The sequence below is a fragment of the Hibiscus syriacus genome, unplaced genomic scaffold, assembly GCF_006381635.1.
Source record: "Hibiscus syriacus cultivar Baekdansim isolate YM2019G1 unplaced genomic scaffold, ASM638163v2 tig00111693_pilon, whole genome shotgun sequence".
Classification (NCBI taxonomy): Eukaryota; Viridiplantae; Streptophyta; class Magnoliopsida; order Malvales; family Malvaceae; genus Hibiscus; species Hibiscus syriacus.
Window position 1 is genome coordinate 184970 of NW_024063156.1, and position 24199 is coordinate 209168.

Consider the following 24199-nt stretch of genomic DNA (forward strand, 5'->3'; position numbering starts at 1 on the left):
CAAAGTTTAGGGTTCAAATAATATTATCATCACACTAATAAGAATTAACAGCTCAATGATCAAAATATAACAATCAATAACGTAAGTGACCAAAATTAAATATATCGATAAGTAACCAAAATGTAACTTTTTAAAAAACCAGTGACTAAAGTGAACAAAATCAAAGTGATGATGCATCCTCAGAATTAAGAACAAGTTCCACAACTGAGACTGAAACATCTACATAACAATGAATCCCGTAATAAAAGTTTATTTAATTCCTACTAAATCTCCATATATGCTTCCACTCAGGCTACTGGATTTGTGATATCAGTTGTGTACAAATGAATACTTGCAATGCAGCCAGCATCCCTGCAGAAACTTGTTTGCCCATAAATCGACTCCATCCCTGAAACGATCTATATTTGGGAAACGAATGGAAAGCTTGATTCGGAAAATCATGGGGAAGAGTGTTAAAGAATCAGGTCAAAACAATCACGTGCAACAGACAACAGGATCTTGAGCAGCATTGGTAGACACAAAGAGAAGATCTAGATTTCAAAGAGACAAGTGAGAAAGCCGAGGAGCAGTTTCTGAGAGACGTCACTGGTAATTTCGGTACGAATAAGAATTCAAGTTGTATGACAACTTCGATCACTCACGGATATTGCACTGTTGCAAGTAAGGGTGGTCATACAGCAAATGTTTGCTCCAATAGCCTTTGTATTTAGCAATTGCGATCTCCAACCAGGGTTTCATGAATCCGTCATAGTGTATAACTGCAGCATTCTCGATATCACCCTGCGCAATACCCGAGTTATAACCTAGCCCAACTGTATGCCATCTCTTTTCTAAAGCCACAGTTTGGTTGTAGAAAGTAATCCAACCTATGGCCAAGCTTCCTGCCTCCCACAATCGCCTCTTACGTCCCTGTTACAGAACATGATACCAATAAGCCTGAGAAATGCACAGCAAGTAATAAGTTGTATACCTAACAATTATGAATGTACCTAACACACAGCAAACATTCAAATAGAAATTACTAACTATTATGAATGCACCTAACCGCCGATACGGATTTTAGGGTTGAATAAGTTCCGACTAATCGGTAGAGATTTTTGTTTGCATACATCATTCACAGGTCACACTAACACAAAGCTGCTGATGCATCTTTTATACAAATTGATTATTTTACCAACAGATTAAACATAACCTAAAGCACCCAATAACATTAACCATCTTTTCGAGGAATTAATGTGCAGCTTCAGAGAACTATGGAATCAAAATAAATTCACAAGCATATAAAATTAGCATAGAAAACATATAAAAATACAAGTATACAAAGAAAGTATAAGCTCATACCAGTTGCAAGTAATTTCGGTAGAGCATGATTAACTTTTTTCTTCTCCATTCACGAAGATCAAATAAATTCATACCAAATGCCCAGGTGCAAACATTAGCATTAAACCTCCTTATCAAAAATGGGTCTGAAAAGTTCATAAACATGTGCATTGAATGAAAAGAGGCTTCAGTGTCCAGACAAGTCTCCACTGCTGCATTACTTTCCCTTTCATGTCAACGCTCCAAATTTCGGTTAATCTCTTTGCACTACTACATCATGATCAAAGAGTACAATCTTATTCAGTGCCGGAAAGATGTCAGGCAGATAGAACCGAAGGTGGTTAAGGGCAGATGAGTATCTTGGATCATAGTACTTCTGTTCCCTCAATGTTGAATTATACTTGGTGGACAACCAATCAAAATTATCTGTGCTCTGAACATGTATAGTAGCTTTTCCAGGAGGATTTAATAAAAACCACATTGAAATTGCCGGGAGGTTGAGAGAATCGGTCACCACATGAAAAACAATTTTTTCAGGCTCCTGCATAACCAATATTAATTATCAGGGATATTACATCTACTAACAGGTAAAGCCAATGGCTCAATCCTGAACTGACTGCATATAACTCGTCAAAATAAATGGAGCAATGACGGAAGAGTATATTATCTTCTTGAAGGGGAAATTTATCTGAAAGCATGATAGGGATGAGCTTATGGTAAAGAAGCAAAGGTGAATGAAAACCATTGCAACTTTGGAAAGCTTAGGCTACAAAAACTCAAGCCATTATTATTCATTATAATAACTGCATCAATTAGCATCAATTGATGTAAAACCGCATAATCAATGCAAGAATTAAGACAATTTTGTTATGTGAATGTAATAACAAACACGAATGAGCTAAACCATGATTAACATCCTAACATTAGCAGAGGTTCAAATTTAATGAAAATGATAACACAACAACAAAGAATGTAAAATGGACAAAGGCAGTTTACCTTTGCAGAGGAAATTGTGGAGTTAACAACCACTGAACAAGCCAGAACATTGTCAGAGAAAATTGCATAGTGATAAAGGTCTGGATCATTCAAATTTTGTTGGTTAGAAAGTTTCCTTTCCTCAGGTTGAAGCAAAAAATATTCAGCTGTTAGCTGCATGGAGAGGCAGTGAAGGCCTTTAGGGGTAGTTCTTCCGGCGAGTTGAACAAGATACGACTCTTGATTCCTCAGTATCTGAACCTGTTCTTCAGCATTATAAGCCATTGTATGAAGTTTTGTAGCCATCTCAGGGCAGTCAGGGTATACCTGACTTGCTTTGGCCAAAGTAGCCTCCATTGATCTCATTTTCTGTGAACGCTGAGAATTTAACTGTTTCAGTTATAAAGTTCAGTTGAAGCAATTCAAGTATTCAACCCCAAATCTAAGCTTATTTACTTAATACTAGTCGAGAATCAACTTTATTATTGAATATAAATGCTTTGGTAAAATTATTATTAAAATATCGTCCACTTCTTTACCTCCTTGGTAAATCTGAATCCCTGCTGGCTTCGTCAACTGCTCGTTCCAACTCTCTGATTCGAGCTCGCAACGATCTCATCAAGCGGCGTACTACCTGGTGGTGCAAAACTTAAGTAGCCTTTGCTGTAATTAGTTGATCTCTCATCTGTTTTACCTTCTCATCCACAACCCTAAATGGTTTAAACTGCAAAAGTTGATCATGACTACCCATCTCTTGATTGAGTTGCTCCTGCATCAATAAGTTGCTGTCAACCATATGTTACAAAAAAAAAAAAAAAAAACTAGCTCAACCCACTATTGCTCCGACCATTCTGGAAAACAATCACGCTGTACCCCATCACTGCAACCATCTATAGTCTAAACTTACATTCAAATGTTTACCACCTCATGATACTTCATATTCATACCTTTTCTCTATTGTTCATTTGTATTATAGTCTGCTGAATTTGATGCTCGTCTTTTCCTTTCTCATTAGTTTCTGAATTCAGAAAGTGTAGCAACTCAGTCACATTCAGCTCAGTAAACTATAATTCTATGATAAAAGACACTACATGCACCCAAGTAATACAACCGTTTGCTTCTAATATTTAAAATCTTCTTGTGCATCCCCAAATCGATCTGAATCACGATATTCATAAGAACTGCGTCTAACCACGGAACTAAAATCTTTGTCTTTGAAAACATCTAGTTCTGGACCTTTTAATCCTTCGGAAGCTTCCTATGTAACAAAGCAACAATCCATAAACTGTCAGAATCGAGTAAAGATAAAATGTTCAAAGCAAAATAATCCATAAGTATTAAAGCTACCTGATCAATGGAGTTGAGTCTTAGAACATCAGCCATATTCTTCTGAATCAAACAAAGCAAAACCCATTAGAAATTTATCCAAAAAGGGAAAAGAACACATCCAAGGAAGAGAGATCCATACAACACTGGGCGAATCCTCCTTCAACTCCTTCAGGCCTGCCGTTACAGAATAAAAAATGCAAACAAAACAATATTAGTCAACATCTGAAATTTTCAACAAAAGAAGAAGAAGAAATCAAATCACGAAAGATCAAAATTAAATGAATTACATGCAATTGGTCAATACATCATAGCTTGAAAATTATGCAATTCTTTCTGTAACATAAAGTAGGAAAGCTGCTAAGAAATTCTCATTGGCTTTCCCGTCTGATCAACTACTCCACTAACGGTAAAGTAGTTCAAATTCTCATTTCAAGCAATTAAGCTAAACAGATTTGAAAAAGATTACCGAAGGAAGTAAGGGTTTTGAATCTCCAAGAGACCAACACGATTGGAGCGCAAACAGAGAAAGAGAGCAATGAGAGGATCAGAATCCTCTGCCATCGATGATGCTTCTTCATCAACAGATTAAAAAAAATGAACTTCCAACAGAAAAAGGAAAAAAATGCAAGATTTGTTTGTTGAGTTCACTTGTGGTTACTTAATCGTTCTCGCGAAAAACACGATGCACAGTTTCAAACAGGCAAGGATCCGATGCGCTGGTAACAAGGAACATGAGTTACATAAGAAACAAAAGTAGGGTTTTGGGGGTTTTGCCGCTCTTTCAAAGGGAGAAGTGTAGCTTTCGAGCTTCTTTCACGTTTTTGGATCACAGTGTCATTCATACAAGGAAGAGGACTGTCGGCCGTCGATAATGGGGGAAACTAAGTAAACAGTCACGTGTCTGCGGGAAAGTCTATTACTGTCGGAGGTGAAATTAATTTATGGATCCTATTATTATATTCTTATATTTATATTATTTTGGCCATAGTTAATTGTAGATCATATTATTATATTTCTGCCACCGAATGTTAATTATAATGTTCACTTACATGAAACGATGACGTGAAATAATATAATATAAATTTTAATTTTAATTTAAAATAATTAATCAAACATTTAAGTCAAACTTCAAATTTCACAATTTTTTTTACTTTCTCTCTCTCTCATATCTCGACTCAGCCTAGAAACCGACAATGCCCCATCATCGGTCATCGTCATTGAAACACTAAATATGTCCACCCACCACCACCGTGACCAATATCTCTACCACAATCAAACAGGGCAGCAATTGTCCTTCCCATCCTTCATCAGACGATACCGTGTTCTTCACCACTTCTCTTCCTTCAGGTACCATTGATATAATAGGTTGTTAAACGTAACAGCTAGTATAAATACCGTGTCAGCTGCTACCAAGGAGCCAGCGACGAACCCTCCGATTATCTGCCCTTGAGGACCCGCTAAGAAGATGGAAAATGGGTTGGGCACATTCTTAAGAGGCAAAAATTAATCGTTTTTGTGTTTGAAATATTGAGTGAGCCCCTAAAATCGAACCTGATGATGACTTAATATAAAATTAGTAGGTATACATGATGATTAGAAATTTAACCTTACATATACCATTATTTAGTTGGTTTTGATTAATTTAATATGTATAGCTTATTTATAATAATTTTTTATTTAAAATTTAGGTACTAGTAAGGGCGTAAGTGGGTAATTTTTAAATTATAGAGATCATGAATTTTATGCGAAAGTTTTTAAAAACATTAAAAAGATAAAAATTGAGTGTGATCGTAAATGATATTAAAAAATATAACATTTCAAGTTAGACGTAACATAAAATGTTACTTTTTTCGTTACATTTTCAATTATAATCTAAAATGTTATAAATAATATAACATTACAAAGAAAATAACATTTTAGATTATATCTAACCTAAAATATTATATTTCTTAATAATATTTTTTATCGCATTTGATTTTCTATTATTTCTTAACTTTAAATTATAAATTATATAGCTGAACCACCCGAATTTTATACCAAACCTTTGTAAGAATCTTTTACCTCGTACCATTTTATTTTATTTTTTGCAACGTACTACCCATCAAGTAACTAATTAAGTTAGCGTGCATAGGTCAGATAAAAAATCTCGCTCATCTCTGGGAACTATACGCATTTGAAATTTTATTTAAAGTTGGATTTTTGAATGATTTGAGGTCAAAATTAATTAAAATCACAATATCCTAATATTTATTTTAATAATAAACATATTTTAGATCTGATTCCAGGGTGTATGCGTTGCTTTTCAATTTTCATTAAATCCTAATTCCACCTTTTCTCTGTAATATAGAAAATCTTGGATGAGGTCATTTATACGTTCAGGGATGGAGTTATCTTTTTTTCTTTGAAAAATGACATTCATTAAATTCTAATGACGTTATTGATTACAATTTGTTCAATACAATCAGGTTCTTCATGAAAAAACAATGTCGGATTGTTTTTCGACGACGCATCCTGTACCAACGTATGCGCTATCAAATTTGCCTCTCGGTAAGTGTAGTAGACTTTAAATCCTTGATTAGCGCTTAATAAATCATGTGCTTCGTTGACCATCAATCCAACTGGGGAGATGTCTTCTTTCTGCTTCGTGATTCGGTTGGCGATAGCGATGGCATCACCTTCGATGATCCAGTTGGAGTTAATAAATCATGCCTTGTATAAACGCTTGTGCCTCCGTTGACTCTGCATTGAAAGGAGGTTCGGTCTGTTTTGTCATGCCTCCGATGACCAAATTGTTGTGATCCCTTGCCACCACTCCAATAGCTGCCCTGTTAGAGCCGGCTTGAAAAGCCACATCCACATTTACCTTGATCGAGTTAGGTGTGGGTTTAACTCATCCATGTCTCCGTCTTGTGCTGTCATAAGGCTCGGATCGGTGAAGGACGAATTAGCCAATTCAAACTCAAAACATAAGGACGAATTAACCCATCCATGTCTCCATCTTGTGCTGTCAGGGATGGATTTAGGATTGGACTACGAGAGGATAAGTTATTTAACTTCAAAATAAATAGGGTTCTAAAATGTAATTAAACCATAAAAATTAATAGATTGAGATTTTATTTTCATTAATTTTAAAATTCAAAGTTCTTAAAATATAATTAAACAAATAAATTTGAGATTAATGCTTAGTTCCATAAATTTTAAATATGTAGTGTCCTAAAAAACAATTATACCATAAAATTTTGGGAAGGATAAAGGCTTAATTATAATGGCTTCAAAACTACTAATGGCTTAAGAGATAAATAGACCATCGAAGATAGGGGCTATTGCCCCTCCCACTTATAACATAGATTCGTAAGTTGCCATTTTATTTTAAATTATCTTATTAGTCACTAAACTATAACGTTGATTCTATTCTAATCACTAAACAAAAACTTTTGTCAATTAAGTCATTTAATTTTCAATTAAGTCATATATCGTTAAATTTATTGGGACGAGGTTGACATTATAGTTTTAAATTTTGTATGATAACAATTTTTTTTTGAATTAGTATGATAACAAATTCAATCCTCTATTTTGATATATTTATTTAATTTATTTCTAATTTTTGGACAAAATTAACCTCTAAATTTACAAACTTTGTTAATTTGGTTCCAAAGGCAAACCAATCTTTTTTTTATATAATTTCTCTCCAAATCCTCTTCTTTCTTTCTATCGGTTTCAATTTTCCCCCTAAACAAACCAAAATTCACATGCATCACCGTCGTTGTTGATCTCCTCCCATTGATGTAGATATTGAAAGTGCTTCCTTTCCTTTTTACTTTTGTTGGTTTAGATTTCCTCAAAACTTACTCAAAAATAAATTTTCAATTTAAATTATTCTCATGTCGGATTTGTATTATCCATCATTGGATTGATTTGAAATAATGTCAAACCAATGACCAAAAATGGAAAGTTTCTGTCTCTTCATTTCCTTTTTCATTTTTCTCCTCCTTTCAATCCACTCTTTTTTTCCTTTTTATTTTGCTTGCTGGTGTGGATTGTTTCTATTTGAGGGTTTGGTTTTTTGTTATTTTGATGATTCCGGTAACAATGGGTTACAATCAAATTGACAACGAAAATAAACTTTGCAGATACAGCTGTTCGAACTAGGACCTCTAAGAAGAACAAAATTATCTTTTACCATTGAGGTTATGGTTCGATTCGACAAGAATTGACTGTGAGTTTATAAGGGGATTAATGATGGTTGAATGTGGGACGACAGTAGTGGTTGAGGTTTTGTGGAGCGGATCAATGGTGGCAATATTGGGTTGGTTAATGGTGAAGTTGGGGTTTCGGCTAAAGGTTGGGTTTTGATGTTGTGATGCAGATGATAGTGGTCGAAAACCAGGTTTATATCAATTATATAATGATTATTTATCTGTAGAAAAAATAAAGATCAAATATAATAATAAAATTTTTTAATATAGAAGATTAAATTTATTAAATTATTTTGAATTAAGATCAAATGGAATGTACAAATGTATCATATACATTTTAAGATAATCATATTAGTCTCGATATTACTAATTTGATGATAGATGATTTTTTAAACTTAAAATAAAAAAATAGTAGTTTGATTGAATTTTTCTATTCTATGACCAAAATATAATTGGTCATATGATTTAGTGACCAATAAGATAATTTACCGTTTTTAACCAATAAGGCTTAATTAGTGGTTGTGGACCATATGGTCCATGAGGTTCCTCGAGTAGTAATTAGTCATTTGTATTGAGCTGAAGAAAAGTGTATGATTATGTTGGCATATATATTTATATGTTAGGTGGCAAATTAGGTGAGAACTGTACATTAACACATCCATATAAGATATGGTAAATGTTTTGGGTGCGTGTTGTTGCATGCTCATCATGTGGTAGCCCATTTAAACATTGTTGTAGAGCAAGGCCTACTGTCTGCACATTAGTCAGATATACTTATTGGAAGCTACACAATTAGCATGGTGGACTTATTAAACAAATTCCAACTTTTATTTTGATGGAAAAAATGGTTCTTTTATTGAAACAGTAATATGTTACAAAATTATACGATAGTTCTGTAGTACGACAATCTAATATAAGGTTAAGAAAATATATAATCGAAAATATTAATATTTTCTTTAACATTTTTGGTAGAACATTACCTAAAATATTAATTTTATTACCTACTATGTTAATCTTTTAACGTTTTCTGTTGAAATCGAAAATGTTACTTTCTCCATAATATTTTCGGTTATAACCGAAAACGATAAAAAAATTAACATTTTAAGTAACGCTTCATCAAAAATATTAAAATAAAATTAACATTTCTAATTGTACCTTTGTTTAATTATATATTAGGCCGACTTTTACTTAAACATCTCATAATGACATTTACCCCCCTGAGATTGCAACACCGACAAAGCTCATTGTCTTACCCATATGCTGCTTGTGGTGCGATGGGAATAAACACTGTCTGCCCCATCTGCTAGTTTCGTCATTTTCCAGAACCCTTGTGTAAACACATGATTTGCGTCCTTATAATGTTAATATTATTAATTTCGTTTTTTTTACAGGCCTGAACATGCAACCCAACAAACGAACCAAGCCCAGTTCAACAGCCGTGAGGAACCCTAACCCTGGCAGTGTTCTGTTCTACGCCACAAGCTCCCTCGCCTCCCTTTCCGAGTTTCACGGCCACCCGTCTCACATCCCCACAACTCCGATTCCTCCGGCGCAAGGATTTCATGAAGATAACAAGCCAACAAACATTGGAGTTAGAGTTCTAATAGGGGTCAAACACTTAGATTCTAGGCTATAAATAAGACATATAATCCATTTAGAAAGGGGGGAAGACAAAAAAAAAACACACGAAAGTCCTACGGAAATACCAGAGAAATATAGAAGTACTCGAAGCTATTGTAATCAGTTTGAAAGGAAATAAAGAGGTAGTGTTTCCTTACCTTGTTTGTCGTTTTTACCTTGTATGCGTATCTCTTTCATTGTCGTGGTTCGAATAAAACTCAAAAGAAACGTTTTTGGTTGATGAACGAAGTGAGGCCTTTTTTTTCCGAAATATTTTTAGATCTACGCTCCTCCGGGTTGATTTTTGAAAAACAGATTCGATTGGTGAAAAAGAAATTTGAAAAGCTTTCGAAAAAAAAACCAAAAAATATAAATTTTGCCGCCGATGAACGGTGGCCGTCACCGTTCAACGGCGACGACGAGGCGGCGCGAGGCGGTGTTTTCTGGAAAACGAGGCCTGTGTTCTTCACTTGGAAGAATGGCCCAGAGAACTTAGAAAGGGGGAGGGTCTCGGCTTATGAAAAGGGAAAATGAGAATTGTCAAAATAGTTTTAACCTAAATATATGGCATGTTCTGCTCCATGCAATGGATCCACGTGTATCCTTTCAAAAGAGGGTTAATACTGTTTCAGTCCCTCTTTCTTCCTAATCTTTTATTTCACTCCTAATTTCTTCTAAATCAATCCCAAATTCAATTTTCCGTTCAATTTGGTCCCTTCACGTTTTTCCCCCTCTTATTTTTATTTAAATAGTGCACTTATTATATATAGTCAACCATATTTTTATCATTTATCATTCTTAATTTTTCATTATTCGTTATTATTGTCACTTCTTTCAATATTTTAGTTTAAATGTATATGTATACATCACTATTATATTTCATAAGTATGTACGTATATGCTTTTATTATATTATACTTCTTTTTTCTTACTTTTATTTATTTAGTTAGTATGTATATATTTATTTATTATTATTTTTTTTATCTAATATTTTATATGTATATATTTTTATTTTACTTTATTACATATTATATATATATATATATATATATATATATATATCTACACACATTTATTATATTCTTTTTTTCCAACCTTTTTTTATACATTTCTTTTCTTTATTATATATTATTCCTTTATTCCATTTTTTTGTACTTTCTCCATTATTTATTTCCAATCTAACACATTACATGACCTTTACACATAAATCAAAGTAAGCAGTTTGGATTGTAATTTTACCTTTACATTTAAACTTTCGACTTTCGTACTTAAAGACAACTGGAAATTACGTAGTACCGAAAGGGCAGTTCAAGGGTGCTAATCCTTCCTTGATCGTAACCGACTCCCGAACCCGATACGTTTCTGGTAAAACGCAGATCAGGTAAGATGGTGTCCGACCCACCTAAATTCGTTTTAAAATGGTCGGTGGCGACTCTAACCCAATTCATCCAAGTCGAAGCCCAATTCCGGGGCCCAACCGAAAGGCGGTTACGACAGCTTGGCGACTCCGCTGGGGAACTTTGAGGTAAGCGAGTCAGGCTAAGGTAATTTCCAGTTGTCTTTTTACGAAAATGGTAAGTTTAAATTTTAAGGTAATATTTCGATCCTTTTTTCTTACTTTTGATTATATTTTCGAGTAAATAGTTGGACTAATCGTTTTCTCATGATTTCAGACTTCAAAGTTTTTTTCATTTAAGGCTCTATACCCGAGCTCCAATTCCTATTTTAAGTGGGGGTGAAAGCGACGCCTTCGTGTGAATTTATTCACCGTGCGGGCCTAGCAAGTAGCCTTCGGGATTCATATACCTTATGTCTTCGTGTGAATTTATTCACCGTGCGGGCATAAGGGAATGTGTCCCCTCGAGTTTAACTTAGTCCACACAAGCCTGTGATGGGTTTAGGACTAAGGGTCTGGCAAGCCCAAGGGGGCACCGACAAGGAGGACTCGGGTACCGTTTTTTAAAACCTAAACCGGGAGACCATGAAGAATTAGAGCCTACCCCGAAACCACGTTCCAAAACCTAGGATATTTTTACCCTAACCATGTTTTTTTGCGCTTTTTTCTTCCGTCATTTCTTATTTGTATTTTTTATTTTACTAACGTTTTTTGCCTTTGTGTTTGTTTTCTAGCATTTGCATCATTACAAGAGGCTATTGATCCCTAAAAAGCGTTTGTTATACACAAAATAATTCGAATTAATGGACAAAGGTGTTGTAATACAAGAGATTGAAAACGCTGAGGCACGACTATGGTCCGAGAAGGCTCAGAAAGAGAAGGGAGACAGTCTTCAGGGAAACTATGTGTCAGAACTGGTTAGTTATACCGCTGTCAGCCTGAAACAGAATAATGTCCAAGAGCTGCGAAACATTTGGGACAGTTGGAAAAATGACAGAAAGCAGAAGTTCAGCCAACGATATGGTGATATCGCCCTCTTGCTCCATGTCAAGACTGATGAGCCCTTACTCCGAGCATTAATTCAATTCTGGAACCCTGGATATAGTTGTTTCACCTTTAACCAGGAAGACATGGTGCCTACTATCGAAGAGTATACTACTCTACTACACTGCGAAAGCATCAAACTAGAGAGGGCATATTAAACATATCAAGAGTCAGCCCTTCAAGAACGGACTGGCCAAGATTGCAGGGGTTGATGAAAAGTGGGTGACTGATCGACTCCGGCACAAAGGTAGCGGGGAAGGAATCGAGTGGATCCATATAAAGCAACTAATGAAAACCACCCTGATGAGTGGAAGACTATAGACCTGTTTGTACTGGGTCTGTACGGTTTGATCATATTTCCGAAGGCTTTGGGGTGCATTGACGCTGCCGTGGTGGAACTATTTGAGCAACTTTCTAAACGAGTTAACCCAGCACCAGCCATCTTGGCTGAGACCTTTCGATCGCTCAACCATTGCCGAAGAACTGGCGGAGGAAGATTCACCGGGTGCATTCAGCTCCTTCAGGTCTGGATTCACAGCCACTTCTGGAAGACTGACGGGGTTGCCTACCGCCGTTTCAGCACCACCTATTCACCTCTAGGTGAATTTATTACCTTAAAATGGTATGAAGGCGCTTCAAAAGAAAAATGGATGAAGGTCTTTACGCATCTTCAAGACCAAGATATTGTCTGGAGAGCCCCTTGGTTATTCCTCAGTGATGTTCTTTTTCGATGTGGTGACTCCGACACTGTGACCTTACTTGGACTTTGGGGAGCAGTCGGGTATGCTCCGCTATTAGCACTTAGACAATATGGAGCACGTCAGTTTGTCCCAGCAACGTGCGGGTTGGTTAGGTCAGAGTTTGAGTATCACGGCGACAGCTATAAAAAGATGATCAAAGAAGCAGCCGATTCGTGGAGGAAAGTATTCCGGATGGATGTTGTAGCTGCCAGAAGCATGCTCACTCCGGATTATGTGGAGTGGCGAAGATTAAGAAAGAATGACAACATCCCTGTGCCAGACTGTGATGACACCCAGACCATGGAAGAACATCTCAGGCATGTCCCTTCTGAACTCGAGATAGCCAAGACCGAGTTTGAAGCCGTGAATAATGAGCTGAAGCAAAGGATAAAGGAACTTGAAGCTGAACGTTATCAGTGGAAGCTCGATGCTGACTCTCAGAAAGATCGGGCAGAAAAACTGGAAAAAGAACAAAAAAGAGTCCGTTTTGAGCTTGAAGACTTGAGAAAGGGGTATCAAGACAAAGTCAAGGATAACTCCAAGTTGAAGGTAACCTCTGAATACTGGAAAGACGAGGCTCATAGCCTGAAAAGGAAGTTTGAAGGGCCTGATGAGAAAGCTTGGAAGGAACAGATGAAGACTGCCCAAAGACGCTTGGCAGATAGTCAATATCAGAACCAGCGCTTGAGAGTTCGGATAGCTGACTTAGAAGAACGACATGAGAAAGATGGCAAGACAATAGCTGAGTTAGAAGCTATTGTAGAGGGGTTCAAGAGGCAAGCAAACGAGCTTCAGATGGTGCCTTTCGACGGAGGATTACAATGGCGTTTCCGTTGGGAACAAGCACAGCGAAGGGTGAGGGCCCGAGACGCAACCATCCGAGATTTCCTGGATCAAGTGCAAAAAGCAGCCCGTCATCTTCACGGCCTAGCAAGGGAAGCGGGTGTGGTTCGACAAGGCATTCAACCAGTGACAGATGAAGGCAGAAGACTTGTCAACCTACTGGAAGCTGTTCGGGGTCTAGAGGATTTAGTCCAAATGTACCTTTAATCTGTTTTTATGTCTCTTAAAAGATAAGACATTTTTGTCTGAATAAGGGTTATTTATAATAATGAACACTTTTCTGGATCAATGCCTCCAATTGCATACATCATGCATTGCATTTCTTGCATTTTATATTTCATGTCTGTTTATTTTATATTTTTTTCCATGTTTTTACATTCGTATTAACTAACAGAACATGTCTCAGACACCGAGCTTACCACCACAAGCATCAGATACACATCACCCGCACAATACTCGAACAAAAAAGAGACAAATGGAAGCCAGAATGGAGAAAATCGAAGAGCACATGGCAAGACTTCAAAAGGAACTAGAAGATAAGATGGCTCAGAACAGTGAAAGTACTCTTGAGTCCATCAAGAAAAATCAGGAGTCCTTGGTCGACCAAATCGTAGCCAAGTTGTCAGGTCTACAGCAAGCTAGTGCATCAGGGGGCATCTCTTCCGAGGGGGTGGCCATACCACCAACCCCGCAAGTGGTTCTCTCACCCGGAATATTACCCGGGGACGCATCTGCTACTAAAGGGAAAGCAACACTACCCGGGGACTCATCCGCTACCAAAGCGAAAGTTGCACCTGCTGTGAAGATACAAACTTCTACAATCATCCCTGATGATCATCCGGATGATTATAATGTCCCAGACTTTGACGAGGAAGATAAAGCCAAAAAGATGGAAGAAAAGATAAAATATTAGAAGATCAAATAAAGATGGTCCAGGGAGACCATGATTATTATGGAGTGGACGCAATGGAGCTAAGCCTAGTTCCAGACTTGGTGCTTCCACCAAAGTTTAAAATTCCTGAGTTTGAGAAGTTCGACGGGAACAGCTGCCCTTCAGCCCATATCACTATGTTTTGTCGAAAGATGACAGGATATGGAGGGAATGATCAACTCCTGATCCATTGTTTTCAGGAGAGCCTGTCCGGTTCAGCTATTCGGTGGTACAACCAGCTTAGCCGAACTCATATCAAGACGTGGAAAGACTTAGCCAAGTCTTTCCTGGAGCAGTATAAGCATATCAACTATATGAGACCAGACCGGGTCATGTTACAAAGCCTGGAGAAGAAACACAATGAGAGTTTCCGACAGTACGCACAGAGATGGAGGGATTTATCTGTGCAAGTTCATCCACCTTTGGATGAAAAGGAAACTAGAAAGCTGTTTGTACAGACCCTGAGGGCACCTTACTTCGGGCATTTGGTAGCAATCACGTCGGGGAGTTTTTCAGATTTAGTCATGGCCGGCGAAATGATCGAGTTGGCCATTAAACAAGGAAAGATTGAGGGAGGAGACTCCAGTAAAAAGCCTCCCACGAAAAACAAGGAGCGAGAGATCAACAATGTGAACACCTACAACGTCAACAAGGGGGTTACGATCTCAAGCTCAAATTCCACAGCAGCTGTACCATCCGGTACTTCTAGACAGAACCAGAGAGAACCGAGAAGAGAAAGGGAAAGGGAGCAGTTTGACCCCATTCCCATGACGTATAAAGAATTATACCAACAGCTCTTCGACACTCATGCAGTGTCGCCTTATCCTATGAATCCAATAAATCCCCCTTACCCGAAATGGTATGACGAGAGCGCTCATTGCGAATACCATGGCGGTGTGCAGGGGCATTCGATTGAAAGTTGTCTCGCATTCAAGAGACTTGTGCAAAGAATGAGAAACAAGAATTGGATCACTTTCAACTCCGGAGCACCAAACGTCGCTCAGAATCCCTTGCCCAATCATCAGGAGACAGGAATCAATGCCATTACTACTGAAAGGGGAAGGAGAATTAAATCGAGTGTTTCGGAAATAAAATCTCCTTTGGCTTGGGTATGGAGCCAAATGGTAAAGGCAGGATTTCTTGCACCATATCCAGATACGACAGAAAATGAAGATGGTAACCATTGTTGTTACCACAACAAAGAAGGGCATAAAGTGCAAGATTGCCCAGAGTTCAGATTGTTAGTCCAGCTCATGATGGATCGAAAGGAGCTGGAGTTTTACGAAGAAATTCAAGATTCTTTGGAAGCAGATGTTTGTGCCACCGGAGAATCATCAGATAGAAAATTTGGTAGGGGTAGTCCTTTGATAATTACCCCTAAGGCAAGCATGACAGTGACAACACCAGCCAAGGTGGTAATCTCCGCACCGAGGCCTTTTCAATATAAGGACAATCGGCAAGTGCCATGGAAGTACGAGTGTCAGGTGAGCACTTCCGGAGGAGGTAATAGTAAAGTGGGGCAAAGACCACTGGAGCCATTCAAAGAAGATGTGCTAGTCGTCAATGAACCTATAAAGGAGGAAGAAGCTAAAGAGTTCCTCAAGATCTTGAAGCACAGCGAGTACAACATTGTAGAACAGCTCCACAACTTACCTACACGTACTTCAATGCTAGCACTACTTTTAAGCTCGGAAGCACACCGAGAAGCGTTGTTGAATGTCCTTAATCAAACGTTCGTACCACAAGACATACCAGTCAGCAAGATGGATCGACTGGTAAACAATATTCAAGCTGATAATCTCATCTCATTTTCAGATGATGAGATTCCATCAGGAGGAAGAGGCCGAACGAAGGCGTTACACATTACTACCTACTGTAAGGGGCACGCTTTACCAAGTGTCTTAATAGATAATGGTTCAGCCTTGAACGTGATGCCTTTGATTACATTGAAGAGGCTACCAATAGATACCTCTCATATGAGAGCTTGTCAGAATGTGGTCCGAGCATTTGATGGGACCAAAAGAGAGGTAATCGGAAAGATTGAGGTACTATTGACCATCGGACCAACCACCTATGATGTTGAGTTCCTTGTGATGGATATCATGCCGTCCTATAGCTGTCTTTTGGGAAGGCCGTGGATTCATCAAGCAGGTGCAGTACCCTCCACGTTGCACCAGAAAGTTAAATTTGTCATTGACGGGGCCTTGGTAATTATCAACGCTGAGGAAGATATCGTGGCAAGCGTGACCACGGAGGCTCCATACATCGAAGTAGACGAGGAAGCGGTAGAATGTTCGTTCCGTTCCTTGGAGTTTGTGAATGCCACATTCGTGGCAGAAGGAAAAAGAATCCCAAGACCTCGACTCTCCAAATGTACAAGGATGAAGATCAAGCAAACCCTAGGCCGAGGCGCAAGAACCGGGAGAGGTTTTGGGAAATATTTGCAAGGAATGATCAACCCTGTCCGTCCTATCCCAAAATTAGACCAGTTTGGGCTCGGTTTTCAGCCCGGTTATCATGAAAAGAGAAAGGAAATTCAAAAGAACCGGGAGAAAAGGTTAGCCAGATTGACTGGAAACGAACTCCAATGGAAGCCTATGACATTCCCGTCGCTCTTCAGAACATTCAAGTCAGGTGGTTATGTGTTTGAGACCACCATGTCCGAGTTACAAACGGCTCTGGAAGATCTGAACGTTAATGCCGTGACCACAGAAGATGTTGACAACGAAGATAGATCCAGGATATGCCCTCTGCCGCATGGATTCGTACCTAGCAGTTGGTCGGTGGAAGAACTACCTGTGGTTTACAAGAATCTTTCAGAGTAATATTCGAACTATCCCTATTTGCCTATACCCGGGGCAATAGGTGATCTTTTGTAAGGGTGAATAAATGTTTTGTTTAAGTTTAATAAAGGATGCATTTTTCTTTTCCATGGCAAACAAAGTTTTCTTTTATTCATTATCTATCTCCTTCAGTATTTCATTTCCAGTTACTCTCAAAGTTAGTTCTTGACCATTCCGTGTGGGATATTATCCTCTCACACATACACATCTTCCTCCTTTCAGGTTCCCAGATAACGATAATGTGGGCACTAATGACCCTGATCCGGAGGTGGATTTGAATCAACCATTTGTCTTGGGGAATTTGAAGAATGCGATAATGAAGAAGAGTACAACTTACCTACCGAATTGTTGAGAATGATAGAAAAAGAAGAAAAGCAAATACTGCCACATGAGGAGGCGATCGAAATCTTAAATTTGGGCACTGAGGAAGATCGAAAGGAGGTTAAAATCGGCACAACTCTTTCGACTGAAGCAAGAAAAACCTGATAGCCTTACTTCAGGAATACGAAGATGTGTTTGCTTGGTCGTATCAAGACATGCCGGGACTAGACACAGATATGGTAGTTCACAAACTACCAATCAAACCAGAATTCAAACCAGTGCAGCAAAAACTGAGAAGAATGCGACCAGAAATGCTCCTTAAGATAAGGAGGAAGTCAAGAAGCAATTTGATGCCGGTTTTCTCCAAGTAGCCAAATACCCTGAATGGGTGGCCAACATAGTGCCTGTGCCGAAGAAGGACGGGAAAGTACGCATGTGTGTCGATTACCGGACCTTAATAAGGCCAGTCCCAAGGACAACTTTCCTCTGCCACACATAGACACTCTGGTGGACAATACGGCCGGGAACGCCTACTTTTCATTCATGGATGGATTTTCGGGGTACAATCAGATCAAGATGCATCCCGAAGACATGGAAAAGACCACTTTCGTCACAATGTGGGGAACTTTCTGTTACAAAGTGATGCCTTTCGGATTAAAGAATGATGGGGCAACATATCAGAGAGCTATGGTGACCCTGTTCCACGACATGATGCACAAAGAAATCGAGGTTTATGTCGATGACATGATTGTCAAGGCACAGACCGAGAGGGAACATGTCAAGAATCTGAGGAAGCTCTTCCAGAGATTGAGAAAGTTCCAACTGAGACTAAACCCTAGCAAGTGTACCTTCGGGGTAACATCTGGAAAACTACTAGGCTTTATAGTCAGCAGGAGAGGCATACAGGTCGATCCAGATAAGGTTAAGGCTATCCAGAATCTACATCCACCACGAACCCAAAAAGAAGTCCGAGGTTTTCTGGGCAGACTAAACTACATAGCTCGGTTCATCTCTCAGTTAACCGACAAATGTGACCCCATCTTTCATCTCCTCCGGAAAAATAGCCCTGGAGCATGGGATAAAAATTGTCAGATTGCATTTGAGAAGGTAAAAGAGTACTTGTCTCACACTCCTGTCCTGATGTCCCCTATCCCAGGAAAACCTCTGTTTTTGTATCTCTCCATATTCGAGAACTCCATGGGGTGTGTTCTGGGTCAACACGATGAGTCTGGGAAGAAGGAAAGAGCCATCTACTACTTAAGCAAGAAGTTCACCGATGGCGAGGTCCGATATCCTCCTATTGAGAAGGTTTGTTGTGCCCTGGTATGGGCTACAAAAAGACTTCGACAATACATGTTGTATCACACCACTTGGCTGATTTCCAAGTTAGACCCACTAAAATACATGATGGGTGTACCTGCTCTATCCGGAAGGTTAGCTCGATGGCAGATGCTTTTGTCTGAATTTGACATCGAATACGTGAGCCAAAAAGCGGTAAAAGGCAGCGCCATATCCGATTTTTTGGCAAGCAGAACTGATGAGAGCTATGAGCCGCTGGACTTTGATTTCCCGGACGAGGACTTAATGGCCATATCTTTAGAGGAAACAAGCATTTTAACGGACGGTTCTTGGAGAATGTACTTCGATGGGGCATCAAATGCACTAGGACATGGCATCGGGGCAATTCTAGTCTCCCCAGAAGGGAGTCACTACCCATTTACGAGCAGACTGAACTTTGATTGTACCAATAACATGGCAGAATACGAAGCCTGTGTCTTGGGAATTCGGGCTGCACTGGGGCAAAATATAAAGACTTTACGGGTGTATGGAGACTCAGCCTTAGTAATCTATCAGCTCCGAGGAGAGTGGGAAACTAAGGATATAAAGCTGTTAGAGTACCGAAAATTAGTGTTGGATCTGCTCGAAGAGTTCGACAAAGTCACCTTCCACTACGTGCCTAGAGAAGAAAATCAGATGGCTGACGCTTTAGCTACATTGGCAGCCGCATTCAGGGTTGGTGGGGAGTCTGAAATGATGCCAATCAACATGCAATCGTATGAGTACCCAGCTCATTGTTACCAAATTGAAGAAGTGAAAGATACTAAGCCTTGGTACTTCGACATTCTGCAGTATATCAAGCATCAGAGTTATCCAGAGAAAGCCACCGAAACCGATAAGAGAACCCTTAGAAGGTTGGCAGCTGGATACGTCCTTGACAGAGAGGTTTTATACAAGAAAAGCCATAACCAAGTTCTATTAAGATGCGTCGATGCTGAAGAGGCAAAAATGATAGTGGAAGAAGTACATGATGGGGTTTGTGGAGCACATGCAAATGGGCATATGATGTCAAGACAAATAATGAGATGCGGATATTTTTGGTCCACACTGGAAAGTGATTGCATCAACTATGCTAGGAGATGTCATAAATGTCAGATTTATGGAGACAAGATAAATGTTCCACCCCATCCGCTTCATGTAATGACGTCACCATGGCCTTTTTCTGTGTGGGGCATGGACGTTATCGGGCAAATCCATCCGAAGGCTTCGAATGGTCACCGTTTCATTCTCGTAGCAATTGACTATTTCACGAAATGGGTAGAGGCTGCGTCATACGCCAGTGTCACTCAATCCACTATTTGCAAGTTTCTGAAGAAAGAAATTATATGTCGGTATGGTCTACCTGAAAGGATTATCACCGATAACGCAACAAACTTGAACAACAAGACGATGAGCGCTGCCTGCGAACAGTTCAACATAAAACATCATAATTCCACTGCTTACAGACCAAAGATGAACGGAGCAGTAGAAGCAGCAAACAAAAATATTAAGAAGATAGTGGAGAAAACAACTGAAACTTACAAAGACTGGCATGAGAAGTTGCCTTTTGCTTTGTTCGCTTATCGAACCTCGGTACGAACTTCGACTGGGGCAACTCCATTTTCACTAGCCTATGGAATGGAAGCAGTGCTACCCATTGAAGTCGAGATTCCGTCTCTTAGGGTCTTGTCAGAAGTCAAACTGGATGATGCAGAATGGGCACAATCCAGATATGATCAGCTTAATCTGATAGATGAAAAAAGACTGAAAGCCATTCATCATGGTCAAATCTATCAGAAACGAATAATCCGAGCACATGACAAAAAGGTGCGCCCGAGAATATTCCGCGAAGGGGATCTAGTGCTAAAAAGAATCTGGCCGGTCCATAAAGATGTCCGAGGAAAATGGACGCCAAATTGGGAAGGACCTTATGTCGTGAAAAAGGCTTTCTCCGGAGGAGCCCTCGTCCTAGCTGAAATGGACGGACCTGAACTGCCACATCCCATCAACTCGGACGCAGTCAAGAAATACTTCGCTTAGGATGAAAACCCGAGAGGGCGTCCTAAGTTGAAAAAAAAAAAAAAAAAAAAACGTTTAGGGTGAAAACCCGAAAGGGCGTCCTAAATTGAAAAAAGAAGAGAAAATAAGGTGGGTTCAAGATGAAAACCCGCAAAGGGCGTCTTGCAACTAAGGATGGGTCCAAGTTGAAAACCCGGAAAGGGCGATTTGGATATCAACGGTGGAAACATCCCGGCACATGAATCTTCTACGAACTCAACAAATCGGAGAAATGTTGCACCCTCCCAAACGTTGTCGCATTTTCAAAGATCCTTTGGCAAAGGCTGCATTCAAAGTCACCAAAAGACTTTTCAGCTCAGAAGTGCCCACGTTATCGAGATCTAAGACATTCATTTACACATCATTGTGTATTCGTCTTCTAGAATGTTTGCCATGTATTATTTGTTCTTCTCCTCCCTTATGAATAAAGACCATATTTCCTCCAACTCCTTTCGAGCATCTTGAATTAGATTTAAACCTAATGGTTTATTTATTTTTATGAAAAATAATCGTATATTACTGTACAAAGATTCATGGAAAAGTACAGGTACCTAGAAGCCGATCAAGGCTCATGCACATGCTTGAGATGGTTGAGGAGCATTTCCAAAAAAAAAAAAAAAAAAAAAACCAGAATGTGCACATCAGACTCAGACATTTGAAGAATTCAAGATCAGAGATCGGAACTTCAAGCCCTCAAAATCAAGAGTCAAAAACGACAGGCCACCGGAAATCAAGATTTCTCTCCAGAGCCCAGAATAACATGTGTTGCCCATACATTTTTAGGCATACCTAAGAGCATGACATTCATACCATCGCATATATGCATATCTTTGCAGGATTTACCCAGAGCCAATTTCAACTTCACAACGAAGGATATTGGACTCCAGACAACGCAAGTTCAACTTCACGACGAAGGGACCACTGGTTGTCAACAAACATTTCTCAAATTCAGAGCCAATTTCAACTTCACAACGAAGGATATTGGACTCCAGACAACGCAAGTTCAACTTCACGACGAAGGGACCGCTGGTTGTCAACAAATATTTCTCAAATTCAGAGCCAATTTCAACTTCACAACGGAGGATATTGGACTCCAGACAACGCAAGTTCAACTTCACGACGAAGGGACCGCTGGTTGTCAATAAGCAACTTCTCAATTTCAGAACCAATTTCAACTTCACAACGAAGGATATTGGACTCTAGACAACGCAAGTTCAACTTCACGACGAAGGGACTGCTGGTTGTCAGTAAACAACTTCTCAATTTCAGAGCCAATTTCAACTTCACAACGAAGGATATTGGACTCTAGACAACGCAAGTTCAACTTCACGACGAAGGGACCGCTGGTTGTCAATAAGCAACTTCTCAATTTCGGAGCCAATTTCAACTTCACAACGAAGGACATTGGACTCCAGACAACACAAGTTCAACTTCACGACGAAGGGACCGCTGGTTGTCAATAAACAATTTCCCAGTTCCAGAACCAATTTCAACTCCACGGTGGAGGATATTGGACTCGGAACAATACTACTCACTTGGATTTCAACTTCACGATGAAGGATATCCAGTTCCCAGGCTCAACTTCAAGACGAAGAGGGCATACACAACTTCACAACGAAGGGTATCATGCCCTAACAGATGAACCCAACCTCACGACGAATGAGTCATCTGTAACACCACAACACCAAAGTCTTCAAGTCAAGTTTCAGCTTCACGACGAAGTACCTTGAGCCAGAAGACGATTCAGAGGCCACTTGTCAAAAAAACTTTGAGCTCGGTTTCAACTTCACGACGAAGGATTTCGTGCTCAAAATTTTCCGGTTTTGACCCAACTTCACGACGAGTGAGTCGTTTCGTGATCGACAAACCAATTTCAACATCGGATTTCAACTCTACGACAGAGGATATTCGATATGGACGAAATATGTGTCTTTTAATCTTTGCTCTATTTTCGTTACACGACAATAAGCAAAGAGGGGCAGCTGTAAACACATGATTTGCGTCCTTATAATGTTAATATTATTAATTTCGTTTTTTTTACAGGCCTGAACATGCAACCCAACAAACGAACCAAGCCCAGTTCAACAGCCGTGAGGAACCCTAACCCTGGCAGTGTTCTGTTCTACGCCACAAGCTCCCTCGCCTCCCTTTCCGAGTTTCACGGCCACCCGTCTCACATCCCCCACAACTCCGATTCCTCCGGCGCAAGGATTTCATGAAGATAACAAGCCAACAAACATTGGAGTTAGAGTTCTAATAGGGGTCAAACACTTAGATTCTAGGCTATAAATAAGACATATAATCCATTTAGAAAGGGGGGAAGACAAAAAAAAAACACACGAAAGTCCTACGGAAATACCAGAGAAATATAGAAGTACTCGAAGCTATTGTAATCAGTTTGAAAGGAAATAAAGAGGTAGTGTTTCCTTACCTTGTTTGTCGTTTTTACCTTGTATGCGTATCTCTTTCATTGTCGTGGTTCGAATAAAACTCAAAAGAAACGTTTTTGGTTGATGAACGAAGTGAGGCCTTTTTTTTCCGAAATATTTTTAGATCTACGCTCCTCCGGGTTGATTTTTGAAAAACAGATTCGATTGGTGAAAAGAAATTTGAAAAGCTTTCGAAAAAAAAACAAAAAATATAAATTTTGCCGCCGATGAACGGTGGCCGTCACCGTTCAACGGCGACGACGAGGCGGCGCGAGGCGGTGTTTTCTGGAAACGAGGCCTGTGTTCTTCACTTGGAAGAATGGCCCAGAGAACTTAGAAAGGGGGAGGGTCTCGGCTTATGAAAAGGGAAAATGAGAATTGTCAAAATAGTTTTAACCTAAATATATGGCCTGTTCTGCTCCATGCAATGGATCCACGTGTATCCTTTCAAAAGAGGGTTAATACCTGTTTCAGTCCCTCTTTCTTCCTAATCTTTTATTTCACTCCTAATTTCTTCTAAATCAATCCCAAATTCAATTTTCCGTTCAATTTGGTCCCTTCACGTTTTTCCCCCTCTTATTTTTATTTAAATAGTGCACTTATTATATATAGTCAACCATATATTTTTATCATTTATCATTCTTAATTTTTCATTATTCGTTATTATTGTCACTTCTTTCAATATTTTAGTTTAAATGTATATGTATACATCACTATTATATTTCATAAGTATGTACGTATATGCTTTTATTATATTATACTTCTTTTTTCTTACTTTTATTTATTTAGTTAGTATGTATATATTTATTTTATTATTATTTTTTTTATCTAATATTTT

At 39.0% G+C, this 24199-nt stretch overlaps 1 pseudogene; it reads right to left on the reverse strand.

Moving 5' to 3' along the window:
- Nucleotides 1-177: 177 nt before the first annotated feature.
- LOC120167662 lies at nt 178-4537 on the reverse strand (annotated as a pseudogene).
- Between the last annotated feature and the right edge of the window lie 19662 nt (nt 4538-24199).